At 41.9% G+C, this 16,205-nt stretch overlaps 1 protein-coding gene across 3 annotated transcripts in view; it reads left to right on the forward strand.

Annotated features, from left to right (window-relative positions):
- Positions 1-16,205, forward strand: part of PID1 (phosphotyrosine interaction domain containing 1) — a 223,991-nt gene that overhangs the window by 94,651 nt on the left and 113,135 nt on the right. The window lies entirely within an intron of this gene.

Below are 16,205 nucleotides of genomic sequence, written 5' to 3' on the forward strand. Positions count from 1 at the left end.
CTCTGTGAATCGTAGTGTTGGGTCAATATTTGATTAAATGTGGTGAATAGAAGCAATGATAAGAAAGGGCCTTATTTGTTTTAGAGTAAGAGGTAATTTGATTAGTATGGGGGGGGGCTGTGCATGAGAATTCCTCAGTTACTCCCCTCCCTCACCCCACTTTGTGTTGTACACCAGGGTAGGGGTGGGGCAGTGCTCCCACCACATGTATTTGAAAATATTTTCACTTGATTGAGCTCTGGTCTTTGAGGGCTGGATGTTTATTTTTAATGTGTTTATTAAGTGTCTCCCTGCTTCTTGGAAATACAGTAATGCTGTTCATGGAGACTTGTGATAGTTTTTATTTATAAGCTAATTGACTCATAAACAAGAACAGCTTTTCTTAAAATAAAAAAAAAAGTACATTTGACAAGCCAAGTATGACCTTATTACCTTAATTAATGAATCAGTCACTTAAGAACTTGTTTACCCAGTGTTTACTTGAGTTTCTTAGCATGTAAGACAGTCAAAAACAACGAATAAAGGCTGGTTCAGACTGTGGTGTCTCAATAGGTGGCGGACCTGCTGTGTGATTTGGTAGTTTTGAGTGTTGTCTACAAGCATCATGTTCTGGTTATTTATTCCTGTATCACATATCACCCCCAAAATTAGTTGCTCAGAACAACAACATTTATTCTGTTCACAAATCTATAATTTGAACAGGGCTGTGAGGGCCAGCAGGGACAGCTCACCTGGCACTAAAGGATCCATTTCAAGATGGCTTATTCATTGGCAAATTGGTGCTGATTGTTAGCCAGGAGCTGACCTGGGCTGTGCTGTTTCCTCTCTGCATACATCTCTCCTTAGGGCTGTTTGAGCTTCCTCACAGCATGGCGGCTGGATGCCAAGTCCTAATGATCCAAGAGACAACAAGTGGCAGCTGCCAGTCTCTTAAGGGTTGAACTGGAAGAGGAATTGGCACCTCCTCTTGAGGTAGGAGTATCCAACAAGTTGTAGCCATCATTAATCTACCAGGGACCAAATTGGACTATTTACCTTTGCCTCTATAAGTTGTTCACTTTCATATCCTTTGGCATTTCTTATGGTATTTCTTTACTTGTACTCTCTTCCTTTTCTTTCTTTTCTCTTTTTACTTCATACACTTTCAATGGGAGCAAAAATTAGTTGGGTAGGGTGGAGCAAATATCTTGGTTGTTACAATGGGAATTTCTACACCATAGAACATAAACACATACACAGTATACCTGTGGGTGGGGAAAGGCAATTAGGATAAAAAAAAGTCTAAAAAGCCACTTTGGGAGGGGGTGATCCTATAAAAAGTTTGAGAAACACTGCTTTCCTTCCAGGCCCAGATCTGCTTTCCTCTCTTCTGTGATGCCCATCTCAGCCCAATCCCAGCAGTCACACCTAATCGTTCCATTTTTATACACTCAGACCCATTTCATTTGTATCTCTGCAATGTATTTAAGCTGGTTATATAATGTCTCTCTTTTTACCTGACCTGACTGTGAGCCCCTTAGGTGCATATAACACGTCCCTGTGGAATGCCCTCAACCAATATGCAGTGAATTGAATTAAAATGCATTAAGGGAAAGTTAAGTTTTGTCTTGGTTTGGGGTCTTCCAAGTACAGACCCTGAGATAAGGAATCAAGTGCAAATAGGCTTTTGTGCAGTACAGGAAACCCTGGTGGGGATCAGGGAAGTGGGACAGGGGTGGGGTGCCAGGGATGGGGCTCTCAGATAAGCGAGTTAGCTTCCTCCAGCCAAGTGATAGGAGATGAATCCTGTGCAGAATTTCTCAGAAATGTAAACAAAACAAAATACTCCCCCACAACGCAGAGGTAAACCACTTGCAGGGCCAGGAAGCTGGGGTATTTATACTTTAACTCCCTCATTCATTGGTTGAGGACTCCGGCGGGGGGCGGGGTGTGATTCCACTGCACTTTCCTTCTGTGGCTTTGCAAGAAGCCTCAGGGCACACAGAAGTGGGATAAGGGAAGGTCCCAAATACCATCTAGGTCTCCAGGCTTCCTTGGCACTTTACGACTACAACAGTCCAAGAAAGATGATGAGTTTGAAATAGTGAACTCTCACTTTCTCAGTGTCCATAACCCTGGTTGAAGTTCAGCTCCGTGAAGACAGAACACATGCCTGTCTTATTCAACACTGTGTACTCAGTAGAGTGCCTGCCTGACTCATCAAATAAGAGGATTAATGAACAAATGGCCAAATAAATCAGCACTAGGATTTAAGAGGTGTGTTCTTTATTGTGTTCCAATTCAAGGGTGGTCAGAGTAGGAAGGACACAGGCCGGTAATGAAACTTGACAAGTGTCAGGTGCTGTTTGCCTCCGTGAACTCTTAGCAAACACAGACTGGTAGAGCTGTGCCTGGCAGCAGCCTGACCTGCTGATTGACTCCTTGGTATTTTGGTGACTTCGCAGCCCAGAGTCAAATTCAGGTCCACTGAATTCAGGCAGGCCCCAGGCAGGGTCCTGCCCGCTGACGCTGATACCCAGTCCTGAGGTGTTAAGGACTATGTTGGGTTCAGGTGAGGTGGAAACAAACACTGATTGGCAGTGGCCCGTGGAACACCTGTGCTCAGATGGACTCAGAGTGTCCACATGGCGAGCACCTTCCCTTTCTGTTGTGGGCTGAATTGTGACCCCTTGCCCAGCCCCCAAAGTATGTTGAAGTCCCAGGCCCCCCCTCCCATGCCTCAGAATGTGATCTTATTTGGAAATAGGTTTTTTTTTTTTTTTTTTTTTTTTTTGAGACAGTCTCACTCTGTCACCCAGACACAGCAATCTCAAACTCCTAGGCTCAAGCAATCCTCCTGCCTCAGCCTCCCGAGTAGCTGGGATTACAGGCATGTGCCACCACACTAGGCTAATTTTTTCTGTTTTTAGTTGCCCAGCTAATTTTTTCTATTTTTAGTAGAGATGAGGTCTTGCTCTTGCTCAGGCTGTCTCGAACACCTGAGCTCAAGCAATCCTCCTGTCTCTGTCTTCCAGAGTGCTACGATTACAGGTGTGAGCCACCACACCAGGCCCTGGAAATAGGGTCTCTACACAGGTAATTAAGTGAGGTCATTAGGGTAGGCCCTTATCCAATATGATTGATTTCCTTACGAAGAAAGACATTTGGATGCAGAGACAGACGTGCATAGAGGAAAGACGATGTGAAGACACGCAGGAGAAGACAGCCACGTGATTGGAGTGACGCAGCCACAAGTCACGGAATGCCAAGGGTTGCTGGCAACACCAGAAGCTGAAAGAAGCCAGTAGAGCTTCTTTCCTAGAGCCGTCAAGCCATGATTTTGGACTTAGATCTATCCTCTAGAACCTATAGAAAATAAATCTGTTGTTTCAAACCACCCAGTTTTTGGTACTTTGTAACAGCAACTCTAGGAAAGTTATCTTTTCTCTCTCTCACTCTTTTTCTGCCAAAGCCTTTTTCCAAATAGTTGTCCTCTGCTGTCCTTGCCTCTCCTCTTCCTGTTTCTTGCCTCCTTTCATATTGATGCTTCATTGATTAATATTTTATAATTGCCTTTGGGTTTCCTCTGGTTAGAAAGGACATTCCACTCTTAAACTATGTGCAGGAGGGCAGAGAGGCAGAGGGGCCCTTCTGCAGATGGTGGTACCATTTGGCTGTGACTCAGCAGGGAGCCATTTTCCTCATTGAAATGGTTTGACGTCTCTGCCGGGATCCAGTGGGAACGAGCTCTTTCTACTGTTGTGGTTTGGTGACTGGCCTAGGAGGTAGCCAATGCCTCCTGCATGAAGCTGTCCATGGAGCTGTGGGCACAGAGCGATTCCTATGCAAGGAAATTCACGAGATTCCAGTGGACCCAAGTGTGGCCATTAGTCATGGTCCACATGGCGGAGCATTGTCAGCATCCCACTAATGAGTTTGGATATTTGGCTGTCAATTTAGACCATAGCTCACTGCCAAGATGGTCTCCAGGACGGAACAGTCTAGTTGGGGTAACTGGTACATAGGCAAGGAATGGAGGCAGAGAGGCATGATGGGAACAGTGCGACTTAGGCTTGTGTTTGGTTTGAAGGCATTGTTTTTAAATTCCAGTAATGTTGTCTTTTCCTTAGTCATAGATTCATTCGTTTACTAATTAAATGTTCATTTAGTGACTACTATGTGCCAGGCATTTTCTTAGAGACTGGGAATCCAAAAAAGAGACAACATGCTTTCATGTGTTACAGGTGCCATGAAAATACTAATTATCATATAAGGCACTGTTCAGGCATAAAGCAGGGGGAAAGGTTAGTTCCAGGACAAGAAATTAGGAGTTTCAGAAACGCCTTTATAGATGTGAAGATGATGTCAACAAAATGTTAGACTTGCTGTCTCCGTAGATGTGGACAATTTTTCCTCTTTTTGTTTAACCTTCCTAAAGATAACATGTATAACAAGTGAATTCTGTCCTCTATAGATGGATTTGCAGCACAGTGCTCTCCACTGAACTCTTATCAGAGTGAACTCTGGCTTGCCAAAGTGTCACCTTCCTGACCACTTGCAGCCCTGGGATAAAATTATTTTTAGTTTCCTCCCAAACTGCCAAGGTGATACTCAATCCTGCATCAGCCAAAACACAGTGCTGCAGAGGAATTTTGCCTAGCAAAGGTGAAATGAGAACAAAACCAAATGTGCATGGACACAAACTTATGCGTGTTTATAACATATATGTGCTATGTCCTGATGAGCAGGGTATTCCGTAAGACCATCAAGCAAAGCACTTCAGTGGGACCAGGAGGTGCCCTGGGGACTGAATGAAGTCCCTGAGGGAAATATGAGAAACAGGCCTTGGAATCTTAAACTCATAACATTTGGTCTGGTTTCCAAATCTTACCATGTTTTGTCTGACTTCTTTCATTCTTTTGAAAGTGTATTTACTCTGTTTCATTTCTGTTCTCCGTGCCCTCATTTATTGCTCTGGGGGAAGATGAGCACTCAGGGCTGTTTGTGGCTGTGCACTGGCTTCATCAGCTTTCCACAGCCTGCCTGCGCTTCCCCGAGCCCTGCCACACATGTGCCGGAGGATGGCACGGAAGGGCAGCTCCCGGAGCTGTGCCTCTTCTACTGTTTAATTATACATAATTTATGTTAAATTTTCCACAAAATGAAAGTGCATTGGTTTTATAAATTGTAGAAAATACAAATTAGCAAAAAGAAAGAGAGCAAAGGAGAGAATTACATGCAATTTCACAACCTGGAAATAGCTACTGTTAATACTACTGTGAATACTTTTGTATATGTGCTACCAGACATTTTTAAATGGTTATCTATTTAAATGACAGAGAACAGGGAGGAAAAAGAACAAAAAAATCTTGGCATGTGTGTACATGTGTCAGTGACTCTTCTAGGTACTTAACATGGTGGGAAATATTGCAGGATGTCAGAGAATCTGGGCTTTGACATCAGAATGTCTCAGAAGGAATCTGCCCTGCTTTGTAAAGTGTATTATTGGCAGGTAAATAAGGTCATCTTTGTAAAGTGCCAGGCACTTGATGAGAGGTGTAGATTTCACACTCATGCGCAGGTGCGTGTGCTGTGTGTGCCTGCTTCCTCTGTCTGTCTCTCTCTCTCTCTCTCTCTTTCTCTCTCTCACACACACACACACACACATACACACACAGACAGACATTTTGTCAGTTTTCCAGGAAAGATACTATTGGCCCTGTATTATTGGCCATGAGGCTCAGAAAGCATATACAACTTGGCCAAAGTCAAATATTCAGATTCATGATTGAACTTAGGATTTTCTGATTATAAAGGCTCCCATTTCATTGTGTGCCTTGTACTATTTACTACAGAATAATATCCATTGTGCAGTTCTAAAGGATGATGTAGCCGCTACTTTGTCAGCTGCAGACAGCGTGCAGAAGTGATCTGGGAGGACACATTGCTTCCAGAACTGAGCCAGTCATCAGATGTCTGGGTTCTGGGCTGTGTTGTCTTTGAAGCCTGTAGCTCCGGGTGACCTTGGACACGTTGCTTCGCGTCTCCGGACTTTAGTTTCTTCATCTGTGAAATGAGGAAGTCGGTCTAGGTCATCTGGAAGATTGCCCCGATTCTCAATGTTCTGTGGTTCTGAGTAGTTCCTCCCACAGAGAGTTGCAGGATTCATGTTTCCACATTTATTTGTCATGGAGGGTAGGGCTTATCTATCTGTAGGAGGAGGTGTTGGAGAAGGGAGATAGAAAGCTCACCACAGCCAGACAGCAGGCAGCATCACGAAGACATAAATATCTGGGTTGGAAAGAGATAAGGTTTTGGGGAAAGAACCTTTGGAAATGATAGATTGTGTGCTATTATGTACTTCATAATATTTGTTTCTATCTTCCAAACACAGAACATTCCTCAATGCAGTTAGTTTTTGACTGGTTACAAATAAAAATTTTACTACTGGTTTCTGCCTATGATGTAGAAAGCTGGAGAGAGCATCACTTTCATTTTACCAATAAGAAAAATACAGATAATTTACAGAATCATAACTTGAACTCCTCAAAGAGCTGTGGTCATAGTACATCCACCTAGCCTGAAATATATAGACAATGGGCCTTAAAAAAAGAGATTACATATGGATTGTGACTTACCTGTGTTGAATCACAGGAGGACCATGCCCTGCAATGCAAGAGGGTAAGAAAAATTCAGCTAAAAGTATTAACAAATTTTTAAAGGTCAATTGTGGGATAGGGTAAGAGTGTAGAATCCCTGGGAGCTGGGTACCCAAAGAGAGTTACACCAACTCATAGACTTTTCTAAATACACTATCACTGTGGCTCAGGAGAAAGATCAAGAGCCAGAATGGACACCAGAGCAAGCCTCTGTGGATGGCACAGTCCTGGAGGGGAGGCATGGTCACCCTGCACAAAGCTCTACCTGGACCCTGCTCCCCTAAGGAACACAGACTTCACAGCGGGGCTAGGGCGGCAAATCTCATTGCTCTCAGGGCATAGGTGAAGATCTGTTACAACTTGTGTTGGGGAAAAGTCAAAAATATCCTCTACATGTGGGGAGAGGCAGGAAGCCAGCCTGGATCAAGACCATGAGAGGTCCCCTACAGCTGCGGCAAAGTGGGGGTCGCTGATAAAGCTGCACTCACAAGACTGAAGGACACAGGACCTGCCCCCATCACCCCAAGCCCCAGGCTAGAAAAAGCACCTGTATCGAGCAATTGCAGTCAGCCTTTGGGGACAAAGCAAGAGTGAGAAAAGAGCTTCTGGGAGTCACAAGTATACAGGGAAGTCTGTCTGAAAACTGAGGGTAGAGAAGAAATACTGATGCAATAATGGAATACTACCTTTAAGCAAACCAGACTCCATCCTAAGGAGAAGCTAATGATTGAGAAATTTATAGCAGTAAAACCCAAACCAAACTCAATTCCAGACTAGATTGACCTGACACCCCACACTAAGTAACCTGAGCAGCAGAAGAGACATGGTCATGTTCATGTATAAATACTATTAAGCTTAGACTCTGGAGCCTTTTAATTTCATTTCCTTGCCTAATTGCACTGACTAAAACTTCAGTTTTATAAAGTTTTGAATATATGAAAGAGAGTTTTACTTTTAATTTTTTTATTATTTTTTGAGACAGAATCTCACTCTGTTGCCCAGGTTGGAGTGCAGTGGCATCATCAGTTCACTGCAACCCCAAACTCCTGGGCTCAAGCAATCCTCCTGCTCAGCCTCCCAAGTAGCTGGGACTACAGGCATGTGCCGCTAATTTTTTATTTTATGTTTTTGTAGAGATGGGGTCTCACTATGTTGCTCAGGCTGGTCTCAAACTTCCTGGGCTTAAGGGATACTCCCAGATTGCTGGGACTACAGGCATGAACCTCTGCCCCCAATCAGGACAGAGTTCTATTTTTATTGCCTGCTCATTATAACTTCTGTGTCAATTCTGGATAGATTTTGAATAATTTGTTTATTTCTTCATTATGCATTTTATTTTCTTGCCTTTTTTGCATGTCTGGTGATTTATGATTGGATGTTAGACAATTTGAATTTTACCTTGTTGGGTGCTGGGTATTTTTGTATTCCTAAAAATATTCTTTAACATTTCTTTTATTGTTGTTGGGTTCCATTAAATTACTTAGAAGCAATTTGATCCTTTTGAATCTTCCTTTTAAGATTTGTAGGTGGGACTAGAGCGACATTTAGTCTAGTCCTAATTATTCCCCACTACTGAGACGAGACCCTCTTGCATACTCTACCCACTGCTCTGTGACACACGAGTTTTCCAGGCTGGTTGGTGGGAGCGGACAATGTAACTGGCCCTGTGTGAGCACCAGCACGCTAATCTCTAATTCTTCTGTTTTTTTTCTTTTTTTTTTCTTTTCCAACTTTGATTAGTTTTCTTTCTTGCACATGCTGATCAGTGCTCAGCTGAATATTTAAGGGGACCCTCTGAAGATTTACAGAATTCTCTCTCTGTGCAATTCTCTCCTCTTGTTTGGCTCCCTGGGTTTTCGTCTCTGTCCCCTTAGCTCAGGGAGTCTGCTGGGCCCTGCTTGCATTTCTTCTCCTTGCTCTGTGGCCTGCAAACTCTTTCAAGGCAGCAAGCTGGGCAGTCGTACTGCTAACCTCACTTGTTTCTATCTCTGTGGGAACATTGTCCTTCATTGCCTGGTACCCAGGGCCTCACAAACTGTTGTTTCATAATTTTTTTTTTAAGTTTATTTGGCTGTTTTAAGTAGGAAGGTCACTCTGGTTCCTGTTAATGCATCTTGATTGGAAGTGGGAGTAAACAATATTGATCTTTAGCAGTTGAATTATATTTAGTGCAAAAAGATACTCACACCACCAGGGGCATGTGGGAATAACTTACTCAAAGAAGAGCAGGTTCCTAAGTGCTAATTCCTGGCCCCGACTCATTGAGTGGAATGACAGACAGACACGATGGGCTGTTTATATTATTACTTCTCTCTATTATTCACTGACTCACACTCTTTTAATTGAATTTTTATAATTTAAATATAGGTAAGATTTAATTTAGCTGTACTTGAAAATTTTTTAATGAGTAGGTCAAATTTTTGTTTTGTTTTCCTAGCATTTGTCATTTTACATCAGGGATTGCAAAATCAAATGCCTATAAGGGTCAGCAAGTAATATATAGAAATGAATTTGGTAAGATGTAAAATGACTATAAAAATAGCCACTGGTATTTCGTATAGACGAGAAAGCTGGCAGGGGACAGGGGAAGACCAAGGTCAGTTGCAGAGGAAGCCCCTAGGTCAGTAGGGGCAGTTGCAACTACCAACCGGCCCAGCTAATTGTTGCTGTGATGAAATGCATATTGCTTTTGCAAATCTGCTTTTTCAAAAGAAGGGGAAATACAGATTTTAAACGTATATATCTCAGTTTTCTCATCCTACTTCACATTTTAATCATAAAGCCGTCTGTGAATCAAATATAACACACCTGTAGGCGAAATATGCCTTTGGGCTGATAGCCTCCAACTCATGTTTCACAGCACATTAAACTCCTCACAATTACAAAAATAGAAAAATACCTGTTTATATATATATAAAATAGTTTAGGAGATGACAGAAAATACTCTGTGTATATGTGTGTGTATTTCAGATCAGTAACAAAAATAAAGTGAACACACACACACACACACACACACACACACACACACACACACACACACAGAGTGAGCCTTTCACAAGCCTGGGGGGCTTTTGCGTACTCCTTGGGCATGGAGTTATTTTTGTGCCTCTCCCACATGATCACTTGAGAGAATCTGTGATGTTCAGAAAAAGTGCTTCCATGATCAAAGCTGTATGAATAAATACGGCTGTGTGAACATGAAGCATTTTCAGTTAGTTTAGCAATAGCCATCTCTTTAATAGATATAGACAGCCTTTTAAATTTATGAGTGTCAGGATTAGGCCTTTAAAATTAAGCTGGAACTATTTTGAATAAAACAGTTACTAGAATAATTTGTAGCAAGGAGGTAAATGCCAAATTGGTATAGGTCTTTTTTTTTTTTTAAATACTAGATTGACATTAACTGAATAAATACATTAATTCTGGAAATCAAGTAGTTTAATTTTTTGTATGATTGCTAGATTTTGGGAGATTACCCAACCTTTTTTATGTTAAAAAAAAAAAAACAAGTAGGCAAGCTCTTTGCATTAAAAACATTTAAATAAATGCTGAATTTAATTAAAATTTTCTTTTTTGATTCATATAACTACACCTAATTACATGCAAATTATTTCCTGTTTATTCAATAGAAAATATTTTTTTGCTTTTATGTTATTTTTGTGGAAATACTAGAACAAATATTTAAAAGCAGAAATCTGAGAATTTACATTAAAAAATGAAATGATAAGTAAAATATGTATGTTATTAAAGGCCACAAAAGAGTGTTGTCATTGTTTTTTATTTTATTGTAGTTGGGGTGTGAATATACGTTATTTAAAATAAATGGTATAAAATATCAAAAAACCACAGGTGAATTCCTTTAATTCTTATGTAACCCTAAAGTAATAAAATGAAACGTGATTACGAATAGACTGTCTAAGCTCTACTGATTTTTATGCACTTGTACAAATTAACATTTATTTGGAGTACTGAAATTTTCCATTATTCTGATTCACCCACTTGTTCCTTGTGGTTCTGTTAAGAAGAACATTTGCAATATTTTTGAAGTTTGATTAGAGCATTACTGAATCAGTAATTTGCAAGTTAAAACTGACCATTATACTCAGCCTTCAAAATGCAAGGATGTACCAAAGATTAAAATCTTAACGCCTTCCCTCTAATTTGAGTGAGGATAGTATTCCAGTTATCTTATTAAAAGAAGAAGCAAGATTTGCCTTCCAAAGATGCTTTATATTTTGGATAGAAAATCAATGCAAAGGTGAGATACACCCAATTTGAATTGGTAAAATATGTAAATCGCAGCTTGCTAAACTGTCAGAGATTAATGTCTGAATAGGAGTAGGAAGCAACGCCAACTGTAAAATTATACAGGGCATGGCGATTACCCCATCCACATAATAGGGCTTGATTTAGAGGCTCTATTTTGAGATCACACATAAAGCACCACAAGCAGAAAGCCGAGCTTTGTTTAATTTGTCCAGGGCAGTGCCCTAATTTTCTATAACACTATTCACTTCCCTGATTTAAGAATGAATAACACATTTTCTTTATGCAACTCTGTGCATCTTTGATTTGGGAGCTGTAGCTTTTCCATGCTCCTCTGTTTGATTCCTCTTTTGTTGCTTTTTTAATAATGCTACTGGATTATGCTAAGTTGCATTATCTTCATCGCACTTGTTGTCCGTGTAAAGTACAAGTGATGTTTATGACACGGCTAACATAGCATTTTAAGGTTGACAGATGAGAAAACTGAAGCCCGGGAAGGACAAGGCCACACAGCTCTGACATCTGGGTCTTTGTTATCTAGCAAGAGCACTGGCCACCAGAGCTGGATGTCACTGCAGCTCCACTATTTGGCTGCCTCTTGAAACTTGTAATTCACCTCACTTTGGCAATAGCTCAGAGGGCTTTATCTTAGATATGAATAACCTGGGGACTATAATGCCTACTTTAGATTATTAATTGATACTTTACCATTAAGGTTCAGTCTATTTAAGTGCAGTATTCACTTTTTTTTAAAAAAAAGATAATGTTACTCTGCATTTCTGCAATTCAAAATTGATGAAGTCCTTTTAAAATTTTTGTTAATGGCTCCATTTTATTTTCATGGATGACTTTTCCTTTCAAAGCAATTTGTATTGTACGACTCTCTTAGTTGCAAGGATCTGACACCTAACTCAAGCTTGCTTAGGCGTGAAAGGCAATGCATTGGTTCATAGTCCAGGTGCGTCCGTGGGTGGATATGAGTCCCACATGGCTGGGTACAAGGGCTTGACACCGTCAGGGCTGGGTCTGTCCATTTCCAGCTGTCCTGGTCTCGGTGTGGTCCCATTCTCAGGCTGACCCTCCTGGGAAAGGTCAGAGCACTGGACTCACATCACCCTAGTCTTGGAACCCCGTATGTTGATCTCTAGAAGAGTCCGTTTGGCCAGAAGAGCCTTTTTCTTCTGACCCATTGCTTTTGGGCAGGGACATAAGGCACTCAGATGATCAGCCTGTGTCACAAATTCTTTGTGTCACACTGTCAGAGGGCAGGGAATTGTGACCGACAGCCTCATTCCACAAAGCAGTATATCGTAGTGTAGAAGTTTCCCCAAGGAAGGAGGCAGAAGAGTGTTCTCATCAGAAGCAGCCATAACTATCACATTTTTACCACCAAAAATTTCCAGGAACAACTCAGAGTGACATAAAGTGTTAATTTGTCATAAAAAATATGTAGTCATATGTAGTCTTTTAGATTCAATAATGCATCAGGTAATCCACATTTTATTTCCCTCTTTTATCTTTATACTTTCAAAGTGGGCAAAGGGGACAAAACCATCAAAAGAAAAGGAATGTCTTTTAAAGGAATCATTTTCTCTATTTCACTTCACATGTTGTCTTAGCCTGTCTCTGGCTCTCCTAAAGAACTGCTCACACCGATATGTAGTTACCATTTGACTTCTCAGTCTCCACCAGCTGTGAGAAACCCTTTCACGCAGACACTGATGTTTTATTTCTGTTCCAGCTGTCCTCACCACAGTCCTTGGCTCAACGTGGATGTTCAGGGCAGGTGTATGGAATGGATCTGGGGTGGGGTGGGGTACGTGGCATGTGCCCGTCTGGCTGGCGAAGCGTCGGGAAGCTCAGGTTGCACAACACAGTGTGTGGAAGTTGGAATTTGAACTTTGGTATCTTCCTATCCCCAATTTAGGCATTTTGGGTTTTTTTTTCTGTTTATCTATTTCTTTAACTTGGCTCCCCAGCCAAGCAATCAAGGAGGCAGTATGTGTACCAGTGACCGACTTTCAGCCTCCGGGTATGCTGAGTGACTGAATCAATAGCTGTGGCATCTGGTTCTACAGCAGGGACAGGAGGGCAGTCTTAGACTTTCCGGGCAGTGCGGTTGTTCCACCCTCCAGAGAGGAGGTTCCACTTCTAGTGCCATATTTAGGAACTTGCTGTGTGGCAGAGGTCAGATTGCGTTGATCTGTGCTTTCATGTACCTCTCATAGAGCCTGAACAGGATGGCAGGCGGGGGAGATGCCACCACCTGCTTGTACGTTGGCTTCTGAGCTCTTGTCCCCTTTATCCTCCTCCTCCATCTGCCCTCGTTTCTTTCCCATGGAGGAAAAACAACTTCGGGTCTTGCTCTCAGTGATCCGCTCTCCCCGCTTGGCAGTTGCAAACCCCACACCCTCCATCCGACTGGAATTAATTAGGAGCAAAGACAGACACTTCCAGATTAATATGAAGGCTTACCGTTACTTTTCTTTTCTTTTTAAACACAAATCAATGCTCTCTGGAAAATGTAAGATCAAGTTTCCCCTCCCATTAAAAAAAAGAAAAAAAAAGTTGACCTCAGAGCTGGCAATTTTGTATTCTAAAAGGTGGCTGTATCAGTGGAGGTTCAACCAGAGAGACAGAACTAATAGGACATCTATAATCAAAGATTTATTTAAGGAATTGGCTTATGCAGTTGTGGGGGCTGACTAGGAAAGTCCGAAACCATAAGGCAGGCAGTCAGAAAGGATGGGCTAGAGCTCTTAGTCATGGGCTAGAGCTCTTAGTCCTGGGCTGAAGCTGACATCCACAGGAGGAAAATCTTCTTCTTCAGGGAAGCCTGAACTCACCCCTTAAGTAAGGTCTTCCAACTAATTGGATCAAGCTCACCCAAATTATCTAGGATAATCCCTCTTACCTCAAATCAACTGATTATGGACTTTAATCACATCTACAAAATACTTTTACAGCAACCCATAGATTAGTGTTTGGCTGAATAACTGCGCATGGTGTACTAGCCAAGTGGACACACAAACTGACCGCCAGAGTGACCTGCTGGAGTTCTAATAGACACTTTGTGGATTTGCAAAACACAGGCTTTGTCCTCCTACAAATTCTAAAACCTCTATGGCCTTTATACTAAACTGTATAGATTTTTTTAAGCATTGTTTTTGGCGATTTATACTTATGTGAATGTACTTGTGTATGTGTATTATTGTTCACATCTTTTAGTCCTATGTTGGTTTCATAAACCATTGCGGGTCTAGTAGGGTCCACTTGGATGAGGTAGCGAGCAGGTTTAGTCTGTGAACCCTGATTCAGAGATGATTATTTTTATATTTGTAGTTTGTATTTTTCTTTCGTTACTAACTTCATTACCTTCCACAAATATTCATCAGACCTCTGTGATGCGCCAGAAACCGTTTTAGGCCCTCGGGATGCTTCATTGAATAAAATGGTTTCTACTCCTATGGCACTTATATTCTAGTGGGAGACAATAAGATAAACAAAAAAATAACTGTGTTATTTTATAGTGGTGGTAAGTAGGGATAAGCGATACGAATAATAAAGCAGAGGAAGGGACTAGACAGTGATGAGTATGTGTGTGCAGAGCTGGCTACACAACTGGTGGGGCCCGGTGCAAAGTGAAAATGCTGTGTTCCCTGTTTGAAAAGCAGGAAAAAAATGCCATTAAAAGTATTAAAACTTAAAGCCTTTTCCTTTTTCTTCTTGAATCTCTTCCTGGAAAAGTCATGGTGTTTTTAAAATTATTATTATTTGCTATTTAATGCTGTTCTAAGGAAAGAAAAATCAAAAATTTAGATTATGAGCTGGTATTTATATTGTGCAGTGCTCACTTTAAATGCAAATGTAAGAACAGAATCATTGAAATTACACAGTTTGCATTTTCTAGCTCATACTGTATTTTGTTTTTATGGGAACAGTGAAAGCACTGCACAAAACGAGCTTACCTGTTATTCTTTCACTTCTTGATACACGCGCGTTCTCCCAGCACCTCTCGTTGGGCTTGCTGGTGAGTGAGGAGGGGCTGAAGGGGAAGGAGCTGTGGTTCCCTGACCTTTCCCTTTCCTTCTAGGTCATCGTTTTCAGCCTAAGTGGTTGTCTAATATAGGCAAATAATACAAGTGGGAAAGGGTCTGATAGGATTCCTCAGTCATCCATGTTTCCTAGAACACAACTGGCTTCTTTCTGCATTTGAAGCACGTCCTGATTCCAAAGTGTGGCCTCTTGGGTCTGTGCGTGCCCCTGCTTGCTGAGTCTTAGGCCTAACTTCCTTCCCTTGTCCTCACTTTGACTGTTGCTGAGTTCCTACGTGTCATGGGTCTGTGCTCATGGGCATCACTAAGGCTCTGTGAAAATGGGTGGCGAGGATGCGAGATGCACATACTGTGCGTATCTCCTCTACTCTTACATGTGCTCCATTGTCCCGTCAGACTTTACTTACAAAACACAGGTTCAAGGATAAAATTATTAAGAATTTCAAGATGGGGACATGAAACCAAAGGCTTTCAACCAACCGTGGAGCCCTTCCGAGTGTGGGGCTCTCCTGAGTGTGGGGCCTTGTGTGATTACACAGGTTGCACGCCCAGGAAGCCAGGTGTGTGTCTGTGCATGTGTGTGTGTCTGTGTGTGTGTGTGTGTGTGCTGTTTTAGATATCGATGAGACAGGACTGTCTCATGAAGTGACATTTGATCAGGGTCCTCGAGATGGCAAAGAAGCAAGGCTTGCAGACCCCCAGGGCAGAGGCCCCCAGGCACGTGCATCTTTGGCTTATTCTCAGAAGAGTCAGGAGGCTACTGTGGCGGATCCCTAAGTGAGAGGGTGACGGGTAGGGGATGAAATCAGAGAGGCACGAATGGCCTCAAAGGCCAAGGTCAGGTTGTTTTCTATGAGGAGATGGGAAGAGTTGGAGAGTTTAAGCAGCGATGTGTCATGGAACGATTAGATTTTAGAAGGATCTCTCCAGCTGCTGTGTGAAAATACTCTGTATGGAGACAAGGCTGGAAGTGATAGGACGAGTTTGGATATTGTTATAATACACCAAGCAAAGAGGAAATCTTGGACTGGGTGGTATAGAAAACAGTGATTAAATACGGTTGGATTCTGAGCATCTTTCAAAATTGGTGCCAACAGGAGTTTCATGTAGAAAGGATATTTACCTAGGGTCCTGGCCCAAGACAGCAGATAAAAATGGTCCATGGAGAAATAGTGAATTTCCCCAGGTTCTACAGCCAGTGCAGGGTAGAGCTGAGGAAATGCAGAGAACAGAATTCTTTTTCATC

The sequence above is a fragment of the Lemur catta genome, chromosome 8, assembly GCF_020740605.2.
Source record: "Lemur catta isolate mLemCat1 chromosome 8, mLemCat1.pri, whole genome shotgun sequence".
Lineage (NCBI taxonomy): Eukaryota > Metazoa > Chordata > Mammalia > Primates > Lemuridae > Lemur > Lemur catta.